Here is a 23,898-nt window from a genome sequence, read left to right on the forward strand (position 1 = left end):
TCATACTAAGGAATGAATGACTACTACGAGGTTAAATTTATGATGGTGAAAGAATGACTTCCATGAAGACGGCTGCTTTCTGATGTCTGAGGAATGAGAAGAGCCTTTGTCAGGTTCTCAATCTCTAACATTTAGAGAATCTGCCCTGACAAATCTCTGGTTTTCTGATCTCAGTATCTTTGCTCCTTTTATTCCTCCATGACCCAGCTCTTCTATGGAATCTGTGTAACTGCACTCCTTTGCCTGCTCCAGGGTAAGACTTACCTCCGTCCCTGGGCCTCAAATTTAGGAATTTGGCCTCTGCACTGGCCCCACCTTTGCCGCTGAGAACTTATCAGTGCGCTGATCAGATATGGGAAGTGTGAGAAAGCAGACTCTTCCGCTCCAACAGATGACTGATTTGTACTGTCCATGTGTGTTCAGAAAAACCACATCATTTTCTCATAACCATCAAACTTCATAGGAAACATTTTTTGTAGGCCACTTTTCCTTTTTGCATAAACCTCTAAATAAAGAATATTAAGAACATTTGTTTATATTCTTTTATTAGTGATTCATTGTAATTATGATAATTATGTCTTGTATGTATCTCATTTAATTGTCATCTTAATCTCTTGAGATAATAATTACTTGCCCTATATTATGGGTAAAGAAACTGAAGTTTAGACACATTAAATAATTTGCCTGAAGTGGTTGTTTTGGAGTTCATATCAAAGTTTATCTAATTCTAAATTGTCTTCCTTCCATAAAACCAGTTGGCTGGGGATGAGCTGGTGACACGTGAGTAGTGATGTTTTTCTTCCCTGGAAGGGGAAGGCTCTCTTAATAATTAATGTGACCTTGCCCCACTTCCCAGCATTCCTCTGAGTTTATAAAGAGAAACCTTGAGACTGACATGGCCCCATAGAGCCAACCAGTGGATTTGCATCTGCTCTCACCTTTTCCCATTGGTTACTGGAAGTGAGACAAACCTGCCTCGTCAACTGCAATTGCAAACGTGTCTAGTGTCTACACTTCTGGATCCTGCACATGGGTGGGTGTTGTGTATGTTTTCTTTATATTATGTTTTGATGTCTTAAAACTCCTTTCTAGCTGGAGAGACCCTGTTGCTGGGAGGTGAGAGTGGGGGGCTGACCAGTCCAACTCTTCAAGATAACCAGGGCTTGGCTGAGTCCTGACTTTGATGTACAGATCACACTGGAGCCGGAGCCACACCTGCTCTGTGGAGCTTGCAGACTCTGAGAGCAATGATCCTTTGCCTTTGTCATCCCAGGGTTGGGCACAAGACAGCAAGGGACCATCCCTAGAGCTTAGAGGCTACCACAGCTTCTCAAAGGAGCTCATCCCAAACTATTGACACCGCAAGCCCGGGCAAGGGCTCTGGCCTAGACCTTTCCCTCCGTCCTGTCTTCTGCCTCTTAGCCACTGTGTCTGGGTCTTCCTCACATGGCCCTAGCAGGTACACTGTGCTCCCTGCTTCCAGGACCTGTGAGGATAACCCACCATGCTTCCTCCTGAGCAACACCTGTTTGGGTATCACATAAGACAGCACAGGACAATTCTCCACCTAATTGAAGATGTAGCTTGTACTTCTCTTTGTTGCAGGAACACTAACACTTAATTAATAAGCAGAGATTGAGTTGACCCTGAGAAGTTAAAACTAAATGTACAGTTTGTTCCTGACCTGTGGGCAGAACACAGGCATGGGATGTGCAGCTGAGAAAAATCCTAAGCTACAGACTCCCAGTTTGTGAATTTGGGGGCTTTATAATAGACACTGTGATAGCTGTTACTTAGTGGCAGCTGACATCATCTGCCAGTTTCTCAATTATTCCTCTTCATTTTCTAAGGCAAACCACAGATGCTTTATCCCTTGCGATCACACCTGCAGACCTAAACCAGTTTTAAAAAAATGGGATAGCAGATGTTTTGAAATTGAAACAGTTATGCAATTGGACACGAAAAAGAAGCCACCAAAACAATTCCACGGTTCCTTTATATGTGTAAATGCCAGAAAGTAACTCCTCTTTTTTCACCAGGAGGATTAATCCTGGCCTTTTGTTTCTCCTAACCTAGAGGGCAGTTTTGACATTTTATTTATGTATCAGTTGATGGTTTTTATTCCAATCCCGAGGTTCAACTCACCTTCATTAAATTGTCCCACAGTATTCCTGACCCACTGGGATGAAATAAAGGGACACTTTTAAGTCACACAAGGACACCACATTTGCTGATGCAAAATTATGTTACTCTGAAAGTTAATTAAGCAATAAGACATGACAAGACATGAGTTACTGTGTAACAATTCATGCCTTCAACGTAGTGAGGCACAACCTGAAGGCTGGAACCCCTACATCATCCCGGCCTGAGTTCTTCTCCAGAGCTCGGGACCTGGAGTCCCGTGGAGTCCAGTGGAGCAGGAGAGGGGCTAGGAGAAAGCGCAAGGACAAAAATGGGTCTCCTGCAAATAAGACAGAATGAAAAGGAATCATGGTTTAAAACTGCCAATGATTTCCTTAAAATAATACATTTGTGACAAAATTTGAAGATGAGGCCACTGGAATTATTTCTATCATTTTTTGTAGCTTTGAGAAAACACTACAAACTCCTAGTTTAAGACAATGCTTTGCCAGGAGCCTGGGTAGTTGGAAGTTCAGTAGGTTCTTTTTGACACAAAGGAGTAAATAACTTCTCTCTTTAAGCATTATAAATTTCATGTTCTGCCCTCTGATTCTGGGAAAATACATGTGCTAAGAATAAGAAACCATGGGTCTTACAAGATGGAGGTCTAGTAGCCCAAGGCTTCTGATCCATGAAAACACTAGATCCTTACTTCCCCTTATCCCACAACAAATTTGGGTCAGAATTTGACCTCAGAATTAAGGTACTGAAGAAGCCTGGATCCCTCAATCTTCAGTCTGACCAGAAGAACTAAAGACAATGTGAACCGTGTAGGCGCCACAGCTTAAAGAGTTCATTAGAATGAGCCCATTTGGAATCATATACAAAAAGAAGGAGCAAAATTAGACCTATAGAAATTTTCTCACTTGCTGCTCTTCCCTTTCATGGGCATATTGATTTAATGAATGATAATGTACCTAACAAGTTCCAATTAGTGGATATGGTCCCATTAATCTCACAGCTGGATAGCTTGACAGCCAATCAGATCACTCTTTGTTAAAATCCAATTTAATAAAAAAGAAATCTATAAAGGAAGCAGCAACATTTTCCTCTCTTAAATGTGGACATGTGGGACTGATTGAGATTGACAAGAATGTGCCCTGTCCAACCCCGCTCAGCGCATGCTGCACACAGAACAGCTTTCCTGCCTCCCTCCTGCCTCCTCCTCTATCCTCCAGCCACAGCCTGTACGGAGATGAGCAGTTCGGCAAATCTGCGACTTCAGATCTTACAAGTTTGCTGGTAAAATTCCAAAATTCATCGTCAGACCATGCCTCCCTCCATACGACTAACATATGGTATTAACAAATTTTATCAACACTGTATAAAGGGAACAGCTCCAGAATGTGCTTCTGTTATTCTTACAGTTACTCTGTTGCCTTTCAGTGTGGCATTGATATTGCCTCTCTTTGGTCCTGTTTGAAATGCTTGTTTTAACATTTATTTTGCCTCCTAAATGGCTCCTTTGTGGAATTCTTACTTTCTTTGATAAGCTACAATTCAGTCTCTTCATTGACCAGGTAGAGACCTTATAACTGCCTATTCATGTTATAGAGAATTACAGTGAATTTGGTTAATGAATTCCCAACAGAGGAGAAGGCATTGGGCTGCACAAAGACAGTCTATAGTAGAAGCCATCAAACTTTCTGTAAAGGGTCGAATGGTAAATATTTTTGACTTTACAGTCCTATTGTAGCTACAGTTCTGCTATCTTGACAACATGTAAAATAATGGGCCAGAGTGTGTTCTAATACAACTTCATTTATAAAAATAGGCTCCAGGCTGAATTTGGCTGGAAGGCTCTACTTTGCCAACCCATAGTGTAGAAACCTGATGGAAGAGCAGTGTGATTTTGTTTTCTCACTTTGGCTCTTGTGTCTTGGGAGCTGCAAGGAGGATATGAAGGCAGGCATGGTTGGACATGGGAAGTTAACAGAATGAATTTGGAGTTGGATGGGTGAGTGATTAGATTGGGTTCAGCCACTTTCTCCTGTATGACTTCAGGAAAGTTGTTTAACTTCTCTGTATTCCCTCTATGTTTAAAAGGCACTCATATTATCTAGGCCATAGGTATAAATCTCTGTCCTCTCTTATTCCAGGGCTCTGTGCTAGACTACATTTCCCTTCTTCCTTTGCAGAGAGATGCTTCCATGAATTAAGATCTCATCAACAGACTGTAGAGAAGCTGTGTGCTAGTCCTGGTCTAGCGTCTTTGAGTCAACAGGCCCATATTGAACACATGCTCCGTGTTGCTGGTTGGAAACTGGATGGGGTAATACAGGTTCCAGTACAGCACAGAGCAATGCAATGCAGAATGTGGAAAAACCAGAGGGAAGCAGACTCATTCCTGAACTGTTCCATGGAGCTGCACTGCCTGATTCTTTTGTGGGAGACATGAACATTGTTCTTGAAGCTGCTCATGTTAATAATTTCTTGCTTCAGCAGTGTAGCCTCAAATAAATAAAACAGTATTTATTTTGCATGATTATCATGAAGATATAAAATAATTCATGTTAAATTCTTGGTACTTAATGGACATTTCATAAAAGATAGCTTTTTTGTTTCGTTTTCCAGGAGGGTGATAGCAAAATTGGCCTTCTTGTATCCATTTGCTCAATTGTAGTAAGAATAATTTTTGCAAAATGCAAAGCTGATTATGTCACTGTCTAGTTTAAGACTCTTAATAAGCTACTTCCTAGCTCTTCAGATACAAATTGGAATTCTTACCATAAGCTTAAAGGTCTTTGCTGATCTGGTCCTTGCCAATATGTCCATCTGCATCCCTTGCTACTGTGTTCCTGGGTCTTGCCCCTGTTCTGGGGATGTTATCTAGAGTGGCTATAATCTCCAGGCAGAGCTTCATTCATGCTTTTCCTGTGGAAGACACACTGCTCCATGCAACCAAACCTTGTTAATCATTCTTTATGTCTTCTGCTCAAATGCTTTGGGAAGCCTTCTTTGAGTCCAAGTTAATGTATTTTCACCTGACACTACTAGCATAGAAATGAAAAAGTATCAATTTTGATAGAGGTTTAAGTTGGTTCATGGTTTAGTCCATGGTTTCTTGGACTTGATGCTTTGGGTCTGTGGCAGCACAGTCCATTGTACTGGGAGTGGAAATGGAGGCCTATTAACCTCAGGTAGCTGAAGGCAAAGAGGGAGGTCAAGGGCCCAGAGTTCCAACATCCCCTTCAAGGGATGTCCTCAGTGACCTAACTCCTTCCCAGTAGGCCCTAGTCTTAAAGGTTCTATCACCTCCCTATAGCACTGTGCAGTGGGGACCAAACTTGTAACACATTGGCCTTTAGGAATATTCAAGATCCAAGCTATAGCAGACGTTGAATCTCTACATAACACTTTATCTAAAAATAATTTCAGAATAGATTAAAGAGTGATTTATAAAATGAAATGATGAACATAACAGACTAAATCAGGGGTAATTTGTTATCCATAATTTCCAAATGGAGAAGCCCCTTAGAACAATCATAGTTTATTATCTAAAAATAAGACTTAAATATGAGAATAACACCCACTATAATAAAGGCAAAAATACATTTAAAATACACATTGCATAAAAGGCTAATTTTCTTGATGAAGAGAGAAAATTATAAGTTAATTAAAACAATTTAGAGAAAATTGGGAATATGAATAAGTAATTCATGAAAAAAATTAATACATTTATGGAAAGATAGTCAAGCTAAATTTTTTAAAAATGAAAATTAATACAGCATTTGTTTACTGACCATATTGGCAATGGCAAAATATATTGATGATTTCCTGTGATAAAAATTAATTTTCATACGTTGATTATAGGATAATAAATTGGTATAAAGCTTCTCTGATACCATTTGGCACTAGCAGTGAAAATTTTAAATGGACTTATCATTTGACTCAGTAATTTCACAGCTAAGACTATATCTGAAATGTCGCTATATAATTGTTCTTTTAAAAATATGTATATGTATAAGCATGTTGGTCACAGCATAGATGCTAGTACCAATGCTCTGGATACTGCCTAAATATTTATCAAAATAAGTAAATGGTAACATGCAGTTGAAAACTACATTACTATGAAAAGGAATGTGGTATGTGTTTATATCAGTGTGGAAAAATGTCCACTATTTATTAGTAAATAAAAATAACAAATTCCCGTATATGAAGTATATAATATGCTATACATATATTACATATACACATAATGCGTGGAATGGGTAGAGAACACCTGATTTAGACATTTGTCAGTGGCTACCTCTGGGGAATGAGTATGTGTGATATGTGTACCAGTGGCAGGGAGATGAGGTACCAGTGGGAAATCTTCCCTTTCTGCTTCCTAAACTTCTGCCTGCTTTACTTTTTCTTCCAACAGGTATTAATTTCACTATATAAACTTAATTCTTCACTAATTCAGTAAGCAGATAATGGTAACTTCCCATTATAATTCATATTTGATTTCACACTTGGCTCATTGTTCCACAATTTTTATACTACTTAAATTATAAGTTTTCAGTACACTTTAAATGTATTAGGGTAATTCTTTAACTATTTCTCTCATTAATATGTATGTTAAAACTTCACTTGGTTGACATTAACATGAGGATCTTTCTTTTTCTTTTTTGGTACCAGGGATCGAACTCAGGACCTTGAGCTTGCAAGGGAGGCGGGATGCCCCTGGGCTAAACCGCTGGCCAACAGTCTTTCTTGTTGAATCAGATAGGTTTTCTAGTTGTGGAAGCATGTCTCCTCAAAATTTTGGTGCTTTTTATTACATAATGACTACTCTTACAATACATTTAATTTGGATTATTAACATTCTCTTGATCACTTTTAAAAGTCTAGTTTGAGAGTCAATAGATTATGGTCACTAGGCAAGATCTGGCCAAGGCTTGTCGTCTTTGAATAAAGTCTTAACTGGACTGTGGTCCCACCTATTGCTTTATACACAGCTGCGGTGGCTTTCACCTTGTAATGGCAGGCATGGCATGGAGATATGGCTCCCAAAGCCTAATTATCATTTGGCCCTTAATAAAAAAATTTTGCCAGCCCTTGATGTAGACAGTTATTACAACACCAATTCCGATCCTGTGTTTAGGGTTAGTTTAGGATTTGCCAACTTCAGTGCAGACATAGTGGGCAATTTCAAGCTTCTGGGAAATCACTGAAGGCAGAGTTGGGAAGATATGCATAGCACACCATTAGATAGTACTTCAACAGAACTAATGCATTAGCTGCAAATAGTCTCAAAAGCAGCAATAACATTTAGCAAAATAATTTTACTTTGAGTATTTGTCTTTGATTTTAATATACTTTAAATCTATGTATTTAATTTTAATAATGACTGTATTTAATAATGCTATAATGGGTCATGAAATTACTGATATTTTAACAAATGACTTTTCTTGGCAGTTTGAAGGTGCCAGTTCTAGCGTATCACTATCTGAAAGGGTTTTCAAAACACAGATTGAAGATCCTCACCCCAAGTTTTTGGTTCACTAGGACAGGACAGAGTTCTGAGAATCTGTAGTCCTACCTGGCTTCTGGGTCATGAGACTTACTACAGTATTATCTTAAACAACAGCAGGATCTGCCTTTGTTTGAAATGTATACCCTTCATCATGTTAAAATATTGTCATATTTCTAATTTGCCGGGAATTTTTTATTGTTACTGCTATTAATTCTATCATTGCCTGCTACTTATCTTTTGAGTTGATGGTTTATTTTTCCTCTTTTGATCTATTTATGTGATGTTTCTATTAATGCATTTCCCAACAAGCCACTATCTTTTCATTCCTGGCATTGCCTGTGATCATAATAAATTACGTTACTTTATTATTGTACTGTTTATTCATTTAGGATTTTCCTTCAATAATCATAATCAGAAAGAACAATCATAATGTCCTTTCTACTTTTTTTGTGTTCCTTCTTATAAGGTTCTATTTTCAAGATCATACTAGCTTTCCAAAACTAATTTTAAAACTTCCCATCTATGAGCTGAAGTAGAGTTTATTTTGTATGGAAATTACCCGTTTCTTGAAAATGCAAGAAATCTCATTGGAAGATACATCTGGCTTGGAAATATTTTAGAGGAATTTAGGGGAATTTTTGCTTTCACACTAGAGCTATTTGGATTTAGTTTGGATAAATCTTGCTTTCCCATACATTTCATCATGATTTTTAATACTTCTAAACTCTCTGAATCTGTTCTTAATTTCTATTTCTTCATCTTTATATTGTAAATTTATCTTCATTCCTTTTTTGCTTTGACTAGATTTGCTAGTTTTCAGACTTAGCATTTTGTTATTTTTAAAAATCTGATCTTAAATTTATTAATCTGTACTATTTTTCAAACTATTTGGTTATTTCTACTTTTCTTTTTACAGTTTCTTATTATTTTCTTACGATTTAAAAAACTTTAACATTCTTGAATTGAGGGCTTAATTTAATTTTGGCAGTTTTACCCTTTAAAAATTAAATTGTATAAACTTACAGTATTGAAAAGTTATATTAAAAACAAGGTAATAAATACTCAAAAGTTACCATTTCCTAATTACTTTATTATTGTCTATGATCTCAGTAATCGATTTGAATTTATTGGATGGAAATACCGTGCTACACATAATCTACAGTGTGAATAACACAGAAAAACTGAAGAAATCTTTCTCTATTATTCAAAGTTATTATTCAGTCCAGCAAAAACAGTTTATAATTGGCAACTATAGAAAGTTCTGACTTCATTGTTTAACTTCTGTTTTTAATCATTAACATAAATGTAAGTGAAAATATTAACCAATATTCACATTGGTCCTATCATCATTTATCAGTGATAACTATAAATTGGCTATAGATATAAAAGTAAGGCAATTTCAGCTATAGTTTTTTTGAGAATCAAATGGTTCTGTGTGACATAATAAAAGCATTGTATATTTTATTATATATAAATCGTATACTAGTTTATCAATAAATTTTTATCAATAATTTTTATCATTAAAATTTATAATAAACTTATGTATGCAGTACTGATATCGAAGTCAAGTGAAACAGAAAATTTAGCATCATCTAAAGACTGCTGTACATGTATATGTGAATTATTTAAGATAATTTAAGTTAAATAAAATTATATAACAGTGAATGTTTGAAAAGTTGAAATAGCAAAAATAATGAACATAACAAATGTCATTATGCCTTGTGTACAAACTACTTCTAAATTTTTATTATGTATTTGCTTTCATTCTTCAAGAAGATATTCTCTCTATGAAGTTTTGTATATCTTGTGTTGGGTGAGATTTATCACATCTTTTGTAAATTGTGATATTCATACAACAGTCAAGATGTGGAAATAACCTAAATGTTCATTGGTGGATAGGTAGATAAAAAATCTGATACTATATAAATATATATTATTTACAATTATGCACGTAATATTGTTATTATTCATCATTAATAAAGAAGTAAACCATACCCAGGCGAGGTGGTGCATGCCTGTAATCCCAACACTTGGGAAGCTGAGGCAGGCAGACTGTCATGAGTTCAAGGCCAGCCTGTGCTACATAGCAAGACCCTGTCTCAAAAAGAAAAAAAGAAAAGAAAGAAATCATGCTATATTCAACAACATAGATGAACTTTGAGAACATTATGCTCAATGAAATAAACCAGTCTCAGAAGGACAAATTCTGCATGATTCCTCTTTTAGCATACGTTTCTCCACTGAAATTAGTAAATTTTCCCTTTCAGTTAATGCCTTTCCATTTAGAGATAGGGGTTATATGAGAGTATACATGTCAGTAGTGAGGAATAAGTGTATATTAAAAGAACAAACTAGCTTTCTGCCCTGCTCTGTGCGAGTATTGGGAGGAGGCTTGAGGTGTAGACTCCGTTTCTCACCACTTTCTCTGGTTGAAGGGTAAGTATTGGCCACCAAGGGGCAAGAGCTGTGCCTGGTGCAGCCTTGTTCACAGCAATCTCGATGACCCAACAGGACAAGGATCTTCTGTCTGATAGGCAGTCCCTGCATTTGCACAGGTTGAATTCTGCTGTGTGAGGGAACATCTCTTTCATCCTGGGAATCCCGTAGGATTCACGGCTTGCCTCCTACCCAAATATTTAGTAAGGCCATCCAGTGATTAGGGCTCTGTGCCAGGCTCTATGGGGGGCACTGCTGACTGAAATATGTGGCTTTTCTTCCTCTGAGAAGTTCATCCACTCCATTCAGAGCTCAGACAATTTCACGAGACCCAACAATAGAATAAAGCGGGCTAGGCACAAAATTGCAGTAATATCATAAACTCACTCATAGGGTTCTACTATGCATGACCATTCCTGTTACTAAGGCCAGTTAGGATTTTTTCAGGGAGGATTTAGTAGAATTTATTAAACATGGTGCTGGGTATTGGAAGGGCAAAGAGGCATAGTGTACAGACTCTGTACTCACTACGTGACAGGAAGTTGAGAAGTCAGAATGGCAGGTAGCTAATAGAAATGTCTACTCTTGATTAAGATAAGATCCACACAATGCAAAATTCATCATTGTAACCAGGTAAAATGAACATCTGAGGTGCATTCAGCGTATTTGTAATCGCTACCACACAAGTGGAACATTTTTATCATTCCAAAACTAAGCCATGTGCCCTTCTGCCCTCTTTCCATCCCCCAGAAACTGCTAATCTCCTTTCTGTCTCTATGGATTTAAGGCTGGTTGGATTTCCATTCCATACAAAGAATTGTACCAGGAGCAAAAGACAAGAGGTCAGATCCCCTGAACTAGCTGGGTGAAATTGAGCAAGACAGTTTGTCTTTTTGAAGTTCAGGTGCTTTATCTACTAAGTATAAATAATGATGCCTGATTTCTCTTGTCATGGGACAAAACCAGATGATTCATGAAGGTTGCTTTGAGCTACAAACTTTATGATTATGTAATTTTATGCCATTTGTGAGAACTATGAATTGGTGCTTTGCAGTATACTAACTAAAGTTTTGTTTATAACTTCAGTAATTAAACTCTAGCAGGCCATCACAGGCTTATGTTTAAAAAAATGTATTACAGGTCCTGCGTGCACTCCAGAGAATAATAATAAAAAAGAAGCAAAGCTCTAAAGTGACCAGAAATGTTTCTCACAGCATTATTCTATTGTATGGTTATACTTTGCATTATCATACCATGATATAAGGGCAAAAGGAGGTTTATCATCTTTTCCATATATATTCACTAAATTGAAAGTAATTGTAGGAATTCCAAACTGCTGGTCTGTGCTTTGATTTATTTTTTAGTTACTAAAAGACAATTTCTGTTAATATAACCAAAGAGAAATATCTGGAAACACAAATGACCCATGATATGCCAAAGTAAGAGTCACCAGATTTCAAATAAATATGGAGACATCTAAATAATGAAGGGAATAGCAACACAGATAGGAAACCCACTCACCTCATTTCTGCTATTTCAGTTGGATTCCGACTTCGTGGCCAGTTTGAGTGCAGCTATAGTGTATACTGCACCAGCTGTTCCTCCAGAAGCACTCAATTCTCTGTTTGTTATCACTTTTCTTATTTTCAAAGTATTGTAGCTCCAGAAAATGGCAAAAGGAAACATTCATGGATTGACAGCATCTTACAAACATGCATTTAGCAACAGGATTCAATTTTGGGCTAAAGGATAACCTATAGCTGAGCCTTTCAATTACAAAATTTCAAAGACATCTTAAATGTGCTAAATGTTAGCTAAATAGGGAGGCTCTGATACAGAAGTCTTTCTGTTGACTGTTTTTGCTGTCCTCATTGTTGTTCATCTGTAAAATTTTATTAATGTATTTTTATCAGTACATGTTTGCAGTACATAACACTACATTTATCATGGGAAGTTTCTACATGTATGTAACATTCTTTTTTTTTGTCCCCTCCTGCCTGATCCCTTCAACTTTTAATCCTTTTCCCATTTGAAAAAGCTCTATTTCCATCCTTCTTTGACTGTTTTAAGGGAAAATAATTGTTCATAAATAGAAGAGAATGTGTAGGTCCCGTGTACTGCATCCTTCTTAAGCCTTCCACACATCCTTCCCCCCACCATTTTTTTATTCCTTCCCTCTTCTGTCTTTTTTCCTACAATCTTCAGATTGTCTAAAATGGTCATTCTGCAGTAGGGCAGCTTATCCTGGCCTTGAAACAGAAGCCTCTGTCCCGCTAACACCCTGCATGGTCAGCTTGGGGGACTTTGGGCTTGTGTTCTGTATCACCTGAGATGTTTGGGATCTCATGGAGTTGGAAACTGAGGTGCTCTGCATGAAAATACACTAGCGTGGAACCCTGGGTCAGCAGTTCAAACTTGAGCATTGCCAAGTTCATAACTCTCCTTTTTTGAAAGGAGAAAACTGTTGTAAATTTCTGGGTATTCATTAAGATACATGTAAAAAGGCAAAGAGACCCTCAATTTAAACTAAGCTGCGTAATTTAAGAAAATGTGCCCGTAGCATAAAGCTCCATGTATGACTTCCTCTTACTCACTAACAGCTGTGGAGGATTTACCATTTCTTCCATGTTTTATGTGATGATAGTGGATGCCGGCTCTTAGCCTGCAACACTGATTGCTATTTAGGGACTGGGATTCTGGATCTGCTCCAATCATGTGGAATCTATTTTGGACCCGTCATGTCACACTTGAACTCTAAAATATGCCTATCGGTGAAAGGTTCTGTTTATCTTTCTCTTTACTCAGACTTACACAGAAAATGGAGTTTAGTCCTCACACCACCAGACTTTTGTTTTACTCTAAAACTGTCTTTGAATCTTCACGGACAGCTGCAGAAACTGCACTTTGCAGACCCTCCTGAGCTGGTGAATGCTTTCCCTCCATGCTGTGGTCTCAGCCTTCTGCTCACAAGTGGCCCTACTTTTCCAGGTTACTCCCTTCTTTGCCCGGTTCCCACATGGGCAATCAGGACCAGAGTTTCGACGGTTTTCCTACTTCATGCATAGGAGTCAGCTTGGTCCTTGCAGAGGACACTGCTGTGGCTGCCTGTCCAGGGGAGAGACCTGATACTGAGCATCGGTAGTGACACTTGGTAGCCAGAGAAGTGTGGCTGGGGGCTGCAGAGAGGGAAGAAAGCAAGAAGAAAGAGAGGCAGGCTTTGCCTTGCTGAACATAAAGAAATAATCAAATCTGTTATGAATAAACAGCCAAGACAGGCCTGGGAGGCCAACCCTTTGGACCAGAGGCAAAGTTCTGCATCTCGCCTGGAAAGATAGAAATACACAGGATGATTTTTGTGCCTTCCTTAGGTTCTTGACTATGATGTAGTTTTTCTTTCTAACTCTTTATTACAATGAGACTGAATAATGGGCTGTAATTGCGATTTCTGGTAATTTGTTTTGAATTCAGAAGATTGTTTGAGAATTCTTTTTGATGTTCTCTCTCTCCTGAGTTCATTTTTCACTCCCCTGAAATGTGAGCCAAGAATGTAGTTTAGATTTTCTAGCTGCTCCGTTTTCATGTTTAAGTCTGATAAAACTGTCTCACATTCATAATCTAGAAATCTTTTTGCTTGGTGAAGGGAGGAAAAGGAGGAGGAGAGAAAGAAGAAATGTCCTTAAAGTTCTTTAAGAATGAATAATTTTGGAGGAAAACATCGCTTTGCTTCCGAAGCCTGCGGGTCCCCAAACTCCGTGCCTTTGGAGGAAGACCCCGTATGTGATGAGGCATAGTCGTTAGCAGTGACCCAGAGGCCCTCATTAGGCTGGGACTCCTCACCCTGGGCTTGGGTTTTGATAATGGGATGAGGCTCTTTTGGGGTTTGTGCATTGAATAGCTGAGCATAATTTGTTAGTGATTGTGGCTAAAACGCAAACATTTTTTAGTCACATTCACAGGAATCTGAAACTAACCACAGTCATGCGGCAGAGCAGTGAGAAAACGTTTTCCAGCTGCACTACCGAACTTGACGACCGGTGAGAGGCCTCTCCCCGAGCTGCCGGCCAGAGCTGGACCTGCGCCACTGGAAACAGAAGTGCAACTTTATCACTTGACTTCAAGAAGAGCTTTTCCAGCAGCACATGGAGACAATGTAAGATCCCGGAGTGATAGAAGCTCCCCTACATGCTGGGGCGGCTGGAAGGGTGCTCCCCAGCATGCTGGAGATGGGGGAGGGGGAAAGGGAGAGGAGGGAGGGGAGAAGGGGAAAGGAAAGAGGGAGGGGGAGGCAGGGGAGGGGGAGGGGGACAACAACAGGGCCTGACTGGTGTGTATGTGGTTTTTTTGTCCAAAACTTTCCGGTGATTTCTCCCTGAACTATTGTACAACAGATAGAAACTTGAGGCTTCGTTTTTGCCCATGAGAAACAGATTAAGGCCAAATAACCGACTCCACAAACCAACACCATCAAGACCTTGCTCAGCACGGAACAATAATCACTCTCAGACCATCCCCCGAGGGCTTAGTATCCGTTGGTTCCACCAGTCCCTTCAAAGCAGAGGTGTACTTTGGATTGGGACTTTGAAAGGGAGCAGCTTTGGGTGGGCATTTCGGTAGCACAGACCTGAGCCCAGCCCACGGAGGGCCTGGCTGCCTGGGCTCTGTGGTCCCAGCAGGAGCCCAGCTCCAGGAAGTCAATTATTAATTTATTAATAACTAAAAAAGAAAATAGAAGGACGGTTAGACTCTATGTGAAAACTAATCAGAGTTCTGGATGGGCTCGTGCTTTTCCAAACCTCACCGAGGTCAAAGAGCGGTCATTTACCTGTGGCATGTGACCAGAGGGGAGCACTCTTCATAGACCAGAGCTGCAACTCATGATAGCATACAGATTTACTCTTGAACATGTCGGTAAATACGTAAGAAACTGTGTGATCAAAAGAAAGAACTTAAACACAATGAGGTCATACACACATATTTTCTTCATGTAAGAGGAATTTTAAAAAGCAATGCTATAGGGCACAATCAAAGTTCTTGGTGTAGGACACAAAAACACTGACTTAGTTGGGGCCTTCCCTTGTTTCAGAACTATACATCTCTTAATACCTTAAAAATTGTAAGGAGGTTATTAAAAGGAAATAATTAAAATTTTTAAAGTTTTGGTTACAAAGATGTTCATTGTAATACTGTGTAACAGTGAATACTGTAAAATGTTATAAAAGCCCAAGTTAAAAACCATTAATTACATTTTGTTATATAAATGCAATAAAATAAAATACATAAGAAATAATCAACAGATATACAATATACTATCAAAAGAACATAGACAACTCGTTTTGTATACTGAGGTGCTGAAAAAAACAATCTACCAAAGAGTGCTACTCTGGGATTATGGATATCTGCTATTTTCTCCTTTTTGATGCTCTTAGATAATCTCTATTATCTATATCTCCTTAATGATCATGTTTTGCTTTTGTAAAATGATAAACAAAATACACACAGATTTAAAGTTAAACATTATTGAATACCTTATCTTTATGAGTTATTTTTATCTTATTCCAAAAGATCTGACTAAGATAAAAATGCACAACATAGTGTAACAATTTTTAAAGATGAAGTTATTAGGCTAAAGGATTAATGAAAGCAAAATGATATAAAAATGTATGCCATAACTTTGGAAATTATTAAAGGTGGGCATAGATCTTTCTCTGAAATTTCAGAATACTGCACTCCCCCCCCCCCCAAAAGCCAAATGTCTCACTGTGAATCAGAGGGATATCACTTAGCCTGGAAAAGCACATTGCTCACTAAAGCCTGAGGGAATTTTCATCTGTGAATTCCTTTAAGAGAGCCACAGAGAAAGTGAGTAAGAGGCAGCTTCCTAATCTTTCCAGCAGATTCTAGGCCAGCCATTCTGTGCACAGGGTTCCCTATGGGGCATGCTCGAGGGGCTCTCTTCCCAACACTGTCTGTGTGAAGGTGTCCTTGGGGTCACACTGTGTTATCACACTCGGCGGCCCTGCTGATTGGGTTCACTAATCAAACTGAAGCCATTGAATGAAATTTAGGAAAATATTTCTAAAGGGGCCGAACATCATTATAATCTCAGTGAGCTGGATTAGTCTAGGATTGCAACGATGGATCGTGGGTCAGTTGGAAAATTTTTCCTTCATATTCTTTCTCTGGACTGAACTTTGGACACACGTTGGGCAGTTGGAGGGCTGAGGAGACCTGTTTATAACTCACCAGCAGGATCACAGGAGGGGGTCTACTCTGTGCTCTACTCTGTGTTGAAGATCAGGACAATATTCTGTTACTTTTAGATTGTGTTCCTTTAGATATGATTCATTTTATGGAAAATAAGATGATAACATACTGTGTCAGGAATCTTTATTTTTTTCACCTAAAAGTACAAAAGTTTGTTGAGAGAAGTAACAGAAGACATAAATAAATGGAAATACATACCATGGTTATGTATTGAAATGATAAATATTTCATACAGCAGACTATGGTTAATAACAGTGTATTGTTTACTTGAAATTTGGTAAGAGCGATTTTTAAATTTTTATTTTTATTAGTACACGTTTGCAGTATATAATGACTACATTCATTGGGGGAAGTCGGTACATGTACATCAGGAATCTCAATTTAGGAAAATTTCCCCCTATTGACTACATTAAAAATGTGAAGAATGGCAAGAATGCCATTTCTAACTTCTGAAAATTTAAAGACAGAAATCAGAAGTAGGAAACTATGTAGCGTACCATTTGTGATTATGAGTTATGGAGCCTGGGAGATTGGAACATGAGTTCTTTTTTATTTTTTATTTTAATTTTTAATTCTTTTATTGGTACATTTTAGGTATACAATTTGTTTACATTTATCATTGGGTGCTTGTACCTGTACATGATGTATCTTGGTTCTTATTTTTCCCCCTTTACCTGTGAGCCCTTCACCCCTCCACGCTTCCCTATTTACATAGACATCATTTCCATGTTTTTTTCTTTTCTCATAATTTTTTCATTCCCTTCTTTCCTTTCCCCTTCCCCTCCCTTCACCCCTACATCTTTGGACCTTTTTTCCTATTTCTAGTTATCAATTATTCATTTTAATCATTTTAACCCTTATTTACACTATCAGTTTCTCACCCTAGAGAAACTATTCAGTATTTACACATGTGTGTCCTATTTATTTCACTTAAGGGTATGGCCTCAATATGCATCCATTTAGCTAAAAGTGACTCTAGTTTTTTGTTCTTTATGGCTGAGTAGTACTCCATTTTGTAAAAAAACCACATCTTCTTTATCCAGTTTCCAGTTGATGGGCACTTGGGCTGGTTTCAAGCTTTAGCTATTACAAACAGTGCCACTATAAACATGGGTGCACATATATCGCTGTGGTATGATTCTTTTATTTCTTTTGAGAAGATACCCAAGCAGGAGAATAGCTGGGTCAAATGGGACTTCCAGTCCTAGTTCTTTGAGGTATCTCCATACTGATTTCCACAGTGGTTGCACCAGCCTGCACTCCCACCAGCAATGGAGAAGGGTTCCTTTCTCCCCACAGCCCCGCCAGCATTTGTTATTGGTTGATTTCTTGATAGCAGCCATTCTTTTTGGGGTGAAATCTTAGTGTTGTTTTCATCTGCATCTCTTGAATGACCAGTGATGTTGAACATTTTTTCATATATTTATTTGCTGCTTTCACTTCTTGTTCTGAGAAATATCTGTTGATTTTAGCTGCCCATTTTTGAACTGGGGCTTTGAATTGGGGGCGGGGGTTGACTTTTTTCAGTTCTTTATATAGTCTGATAGTAGTGCTTTGTCTGAGGTACAGCTACTAAAAATTTTTTCCCACATTGTAGGTTGTCTGTTAGCTATGTTGGTGGTTTCTTTTCCAGTGCAGAAGCTTTTTAATAAGATGAGATCCCAGTTGTTGATTCTTTGTGCTAGTTCCCCTGCTACTGATGTTTTGTTCATAAAGTCTTTTCCTATGGCAGTGTCTTCAAGAGTTCTACCTAACTTATCTTCCAGCAAGTTTAGTGTTTCTGTTTTAATATTTAGATCTTTAATCCACTTTGATCTTAGTTTAGTGCATGGTGATAGGTATGGGTCTAGTTTTAATCTTTGGCAGATTGAAATCCAGTTTTTCCAACACCATTTATTAAATAGGCTATCTTTCCTCCAATGAGGGTGGTTGGCTCCTTTGTCAAAGATGAGGTGGCTGAGTATGTCCAGAGTTGCTTCTGCATCTTCTAATCTATTCCACTGATCCTTGTGTCTGTTTCTTTGCCAATACCATCACAATACCTTTGTAGTATAGTTTCAAGTTGGGGATTGTGATACCCCCAGCCATATCTCTGTTGCCTAGAATTGCTTTTGCTATTCTAGGTCTCTTCTGGTTCCAAATGAATTTTTGGATTATTTTCTCTAGTTCTGTAAAGTATTTTGTTGGAATTTCAATCAGCATTGCATTGAATCTATATAGTAGTTTTGGAAGTGTGGCCATTTTCATTATATTGGTTCTTCCTACCCAGGAGCAAGGGATGTCTCTCCATTTTCTTGTATCCTCTTTGATCTCTTGTTTCAGAGTGTTGTAGTTTGCAGTGTAGAAGTCTTTTGCTTCCTTTGTTAGATTGATTCCTAGATATTTCATTTTTTTGGATGCTATTGTAAAAGGAATTATTTCCCCAATTTCTCTCTCAGTGAGTCTGTTATTTGTGTACAAGAAGGCTATTGTTTTTTGAGTGTTGACCTTGTATCCAGCTACTGGACTGAATCTGTCAATTAGGTCTAGAAGTCTTTTGGCTGAGTTTTTTGGGTCTTCTATGTAAAGTATCATATCATCAGCAAATAATGACAGTTTAACTTCTTCCTTTCCTATCTTTATTCCTTTTATTTCTTTCTCTTTTCTAATTGCTGTGGCTAATGTTTCCAGAACTATACTGAACAGGAGTGGTGATAGTGGGCATCCTTGTCTTGTTCCTGATTTTAGCCTGAAAGTGTTCAGTTTTTGACCACTTAGCATGATGTTGGCTGTTGGTTTTTTCATAGATAGCCTTAATCAGGTTGAGATAAAGATCTTCTATTCCAATTTTCTGTAGGGGTTTTAATCATGAATGGGTGTTGGATTTTGTCAAATGCCTTTTCTGCATCTGTTGAGATGATCATATGGTTTTTGTCCTTGACTCTGTTAATATAGTGTATTGCACTTATTGATTTATGAATGTTGAGCCATCCTTGCATCCCTGGGATAAATCTGACTTGGTCAGGGTGTATGATCTTCTTGATGACCCTCTGTATTCTGTTTTCCAGTATCTTGTTGAGGATTTTTGCATATATGTTCATTAGGGAGATTGGTCTGTAGTTCTCTTTTTGGGTTGGGTCTTTCCCTGGTTTTGGAATCAAAGTAACACTTGCTTCCAGGAATGAATTTTGTAGCCTTGCTTCCCTTTCAATTTCCTTGATGAGTTTAAAGAGTAATGTCAATAGTTCTTCTTTAAATGTCTTGTAGAATTCAGCAGTGAAGCCATTAGGATCTGGGCTTTACTTTGTTGGTAAATTTTTATTACATTTTCAATTTCACTCATTGTAATTGGGGTGTTTAGAATTTCTATGTCTTCTTCATTTAACTTTGGCAGTTTGTATGTATCTAGGAATCTGCCCATTTCTTCTGTGTTTTCCATTTTATTAGAGTACAGGTTTGCAAAGTAGGTATTGATGATCCTCTGGATTTCTGTTGGATCTGTTGTGACTTCACCTTTTTCATTCTTAGTTGCATCGATTTGAGCCTTTTCTTTCCTTTTTTTGATAAGGTTGGCTAAAGGTTTATTGACTTTATTTATGCTTTCAAAAAACCAACTCTTTGATCCCTTCATTTTTTTGCATTGTTCTCTTAATCTCCATTGCATTGATTTCTGCTCTGATCTTTATAATTTCCTTTCTTGTACAAGCTTTGGGTTTGTTATGCTCTTCTTTTTCTAGCAGCTTAAGACTTTGCCCTAGATTATTTATCTGAGTTTTCTCTATTTTCCTAACATGGGCATTCACTGCTATAAATTTCCCACATAGAACTGCTTTCATTGTGTCCCATAGATTCCTGTATGTTGTACTGGCATTATCATTTACTTGTAGAAACTGTTTAATTTCTTCTTTAATTTCTTCTGTGACCCATTGGTTGTTCAGGAGTGTGTTATTCAGTTTCCATGTATTTGTGGGAGTTTTGTGGTTTCTTATGTTATTGATCTCCAATTGTATTGCAGTATGGTCTGATAATATACATGGGGTAACTTCAATTCTTTTACATTTACTTAGACATGTCCTTTGAGCTAGTATGTGGTCTATTCTGGAGAATGACCCATGTTCAGCTGAAGAGAATGTGTATTCTGATTTTGGCGGGGGGGGGGGACACTCTGTAAACATGTATTAAGTCCATTTGTTACATAACTTGGTCCAGTTCTAGAATTTCCTTGTTAACTTTTTTGTCTAGATGATCTGTCTATTTGTGATATTGAGGTATTGAGGTCCCCCACTACAATTGTATTAGTGCTTATTTGGTTTTATATGTCCATTAAAATTTGTTTTGTATAGTTGGGGGCATCATATTTGGTGCATATATATTGTCATCTCTTCCTCTTGGATTGTTCCCTTCAAAGGATGTAGTGACCATCTTTGTCTCTCTTAATTAGTTTTGGTTTGAAATCTACTTTGTCTGAAAATAAGATTGCTACCCCTGCTTTTTTCTGGGTTCCTATGGCATGGAGAACTGTTTTTCATCCTTTTACTTTCAGTCTATGTATTTCTTTTTGAGTTAGGTGTGTTTCTTGTATACAGCATATTGTTGGATTTTGCTTCTTAATCCAATCTGCCAGTCTATTTCTTTTGATTGGTGAATTGAGGCCATTAACATTGATTGTTATAATTGATAGATATTGATTCAGCCTTGTCATGATGTTTTACTTTTGTTGGCTCTTTTATTTCTTATTTTTTCCCCCTTTCCCTTTAGTGTCTTACCTTGCCCGGTGGCTTCCCTCTGTTGGACCTCATGGAGTTGTGACCTTCATTGTTTTTTTCTAGGATATTGTTTAGAATTGCTTATAGTGCTGGTTTGGTGTTCATGAAATTTCTCAGGTGTTCTTTGTCATGGACGTATTTAATTTCCCCATCAATTTTGAAAGATAATTTTGCAGGATAAAACAGTCTAGGTTGGAAGTTATTTTCTTCTAGGGCTTGAAATACTTCACTCCAGGCTCTCCTTGACTTGAGGGTTTGTGTTGAGAAGTCTGCTGTGATTCTGATGGGCTTTCCTTTGTATGTTATTTGTTTCTTTTTTCTAACTGCTTGTAGGATTTTGTTCTTCTGGTGGATTTCTGGGATCTTGACTATTATATGTCTAGATGTAGATTTTTTTTGATCATGGCTTGTTGGAGTCCTATATGCTTCACTTATCTGTATGTCCAATTCTCTGTCTCTGTCTGGGAAGTTTTCCACTATTACTTCTGTGAACATTTTTTCATGTCAATTGTATTTTCTCCTGTTTTTTCATGGACTCTTATCAGTCTTATGTTATTCTTCTTTGCATCGTCTAGCAGCTCCTGGATTGATTTCTCATGGTCCCTTACTACTTTTAAGAAATCTCTTTTTTCATGGTCTGTGATCCTCTCTTCTATATCTGATATTCTATCTTCAGATTCTCTTAATCTGCTGTGGATACTTTCAATGGAGTTTTTAACCTCCTGAATATCTGTTTGAATCTGTTTCATGGATTCCATTTCTTTCTTATGTTGGGCGATCATTGTTTCCATTTCTTTCTTATTCTGGGTATTCATGGCTTCCAGCATGTTTCTGAGCTCATCTATTTTTTTATCTGTTTCCATTCTAGAGCCTCTAATCATGTCTTTCATTCTGCTCACCATCTCTGTAGATATCTGGGAGATTATTTCTGCTTTGAATTTTTCTAGAGCCTCATTCATCTGTTCTGTTATTTCCTGTGCTATCAGTTCAGGGTGTCCAGGTCGTTGGTTATTGGACTTCTCCACCTCGCTTCCCTTGGGGTTTACCCTTGGTAGGGTGGAAGTCTGAGTTTGTGCCTTGCTTAAATGTTTTCTCATTTTTGTTTTTGGTACTGTCCTTGGTTTAACTCCTGGGTTGATACTTCAAAATTGCTTATTGTAAGTATCTTTGTTGCTCATAATTAGAACCCTTAAGGAATGATTGCTTCTCAGTGGTGTCTTCCAGATATAGCTGGGTTTTAAGTTTTGAGTCTCTAATGACTCTGAGGCTATCTCATTTTCATTATACCAGGAAGGATCACTGAGTAGATCAATAACAACACCTAAGCCCAAGTGATACAATCAGTAACACCATAGCATCAAATACGTCTTAGAAAATGACATTTCGTGGTAGTTATTAACCTATCAACTTTAACTGTGTGAATTAAATCAAAATCAAGGACCAACCCAACATGTTTATAGTGAATAAACTCTTCAATATAACAACTCCACCCTTCAGTATGGGGAGTTAGAAGGAGTTGGGGAGGGAGGGATAGATAGGTAGAAAGATAGGGGTAGGTTAGCAGTGAGGCCAGAGGACACAGGTGAGAGAAGGAACAAGTGAATAATAGAAAAATAAAGAAGAAATCCGAATGAGGGCCAGAACAGGGACAAAAAGGGAGATGAACAATGTTGGACAGCAAGAGAGTGAGTGTAAGAGAGAGAGAAAGGAAAGAGAAAAGAAAGAAGAAAATAAAAGGAGAGAAAAACAATTTGCAAAGAGTAGGATAAGAAAAAAAATTAAATATAAGAGGAGAAAAAAGAAAAAAAAAGCAAATCAATAATACTAATTTTGGGAATAAAAAATAAAAATGAAAATAAAGGCCCTCCTTCAGGGTATGTCTCTGCTATCACAACAGACAACATGGGTAGCAGTGTGCAGATAAAAGTCAATGAGTCTCAGTAAGCCAGTTGCAGACCCATGAGATTCAGGCAGATTCCTGGCTGCAAGTCCCAAGTTGAGCTCCCTGTAGGGTTGAACTCTGCAGGGTTGTACTGCAGGTTCCAGCTGCCCTTCTCCTGAAGAAAGTCCCATTTCTGATGGGAGGTGATGATCGCTCCAACTTACCCAGTACAGTGGTCTGCTGGTCCCATGTCCTCTGTGCCTTTGTAGTGTGGAACCAGTTGGCAGTACAGCCAAGAGGCCAGAGGAGTGGGGGTGGGGGTGGGGTTGGGGGTGGTGTCCAGTGGATTGGTGCCGTTGCGCAGGCTGGATCTGCAGGTTTGTGACCGGGGACTGTGCTGGGGCGTCCATAGATGTGCCTGTCTGGCACTGGAACATGAGTTCTTTAAAGCACGGATAGGCTGCATAAGTGGCCAAATCACTTACCCCTTAAGCCTCAGTTACCACAACTGTGAAATGGGTGTGATGCCCAGGTGAGAAGACTAGTGTACATACTTTCAACACATACAAATTTAAGCAATGGTAGCTTAAGGTGGTATGTGGGAAAGTGAACAAGAAACAAGCAATTCTGTGCCCAGTATCGTTTGCCCCATGTAGCCCCATCCCTTACTTGTTCATTACTGCGATAGTTACTGGTATATGTGTTGTGACTGTCATGACTCTTAGAAAGGTCTTCAAAGGTCCTGACAAAATGGGCTGGACAGCAGTTATCATGGCCTGAGCTCAGAGAGTGAAACACCAGCTAACTCGGTATGTTGTTAAAATGCTTGCTGTCTCTGTAGCCTTGGGGCTTCTTCCTTGTCAGCCCTCCTGGGTTGCGAGACTAATTAAATCTGCTCTGTCAAAAATAAAACCGTTTCTTGATAACCT

At 38.2% G+C, this 23,898-nt stretch overlaps 2 long non-coding RNA genes across 2 annotated transcripts; both read left to right on the forward strand.

Annotated features, from left to right (window-relative positions):
* The first annotated feature begins 651 nt into the window (after positions 1-651).
* LOC147825910 (uncharacterized) lies at positions 652-4,688 on the forward strand. Its single transcript, XR_015439958.1, has 2 exons — positions 652-1,033; positions 4,320-4,688. It is a non-coding gene; the product is annotated as an uncharacterized LOC147825910 (long non-coding RNA).
* Positions 4,689-12,746: 8,058 nt separating this feature from the next.
* Positions 12,747-23,260, forward strand: LOC147825911 (uncharacterized). The gene is made up of 3 exons (XR_015440070.1): positions 12,747-13,851; positions 14,023-14,228; positions 14,467-23,260. It is a non-coding gene; the product is annotated as an uncharacterized LOC147825911 (long non-coding RNA).
* Positions 23,261-23,898: the final 638 nt, after the last annotated feature.

This window comes from Heterocephalus glaber, unplaced genomic scaffold (genome assembly GCF_053883595.1).
Source record: "Heterocephalus glaber isolate CG9 unplaced genomic scaffold, H.glaber_assembly_v1.0 deba00001481, whole genome shotgun sequence".
In the NCBI taxonomy this organism is placed as follows: domain Eukaryota; kingdom Metazoa; phylum Chordata; class Mammalia; order Rodentia; family Bathyergidae; genus Heterocephalus; species Heterocephalus glaber.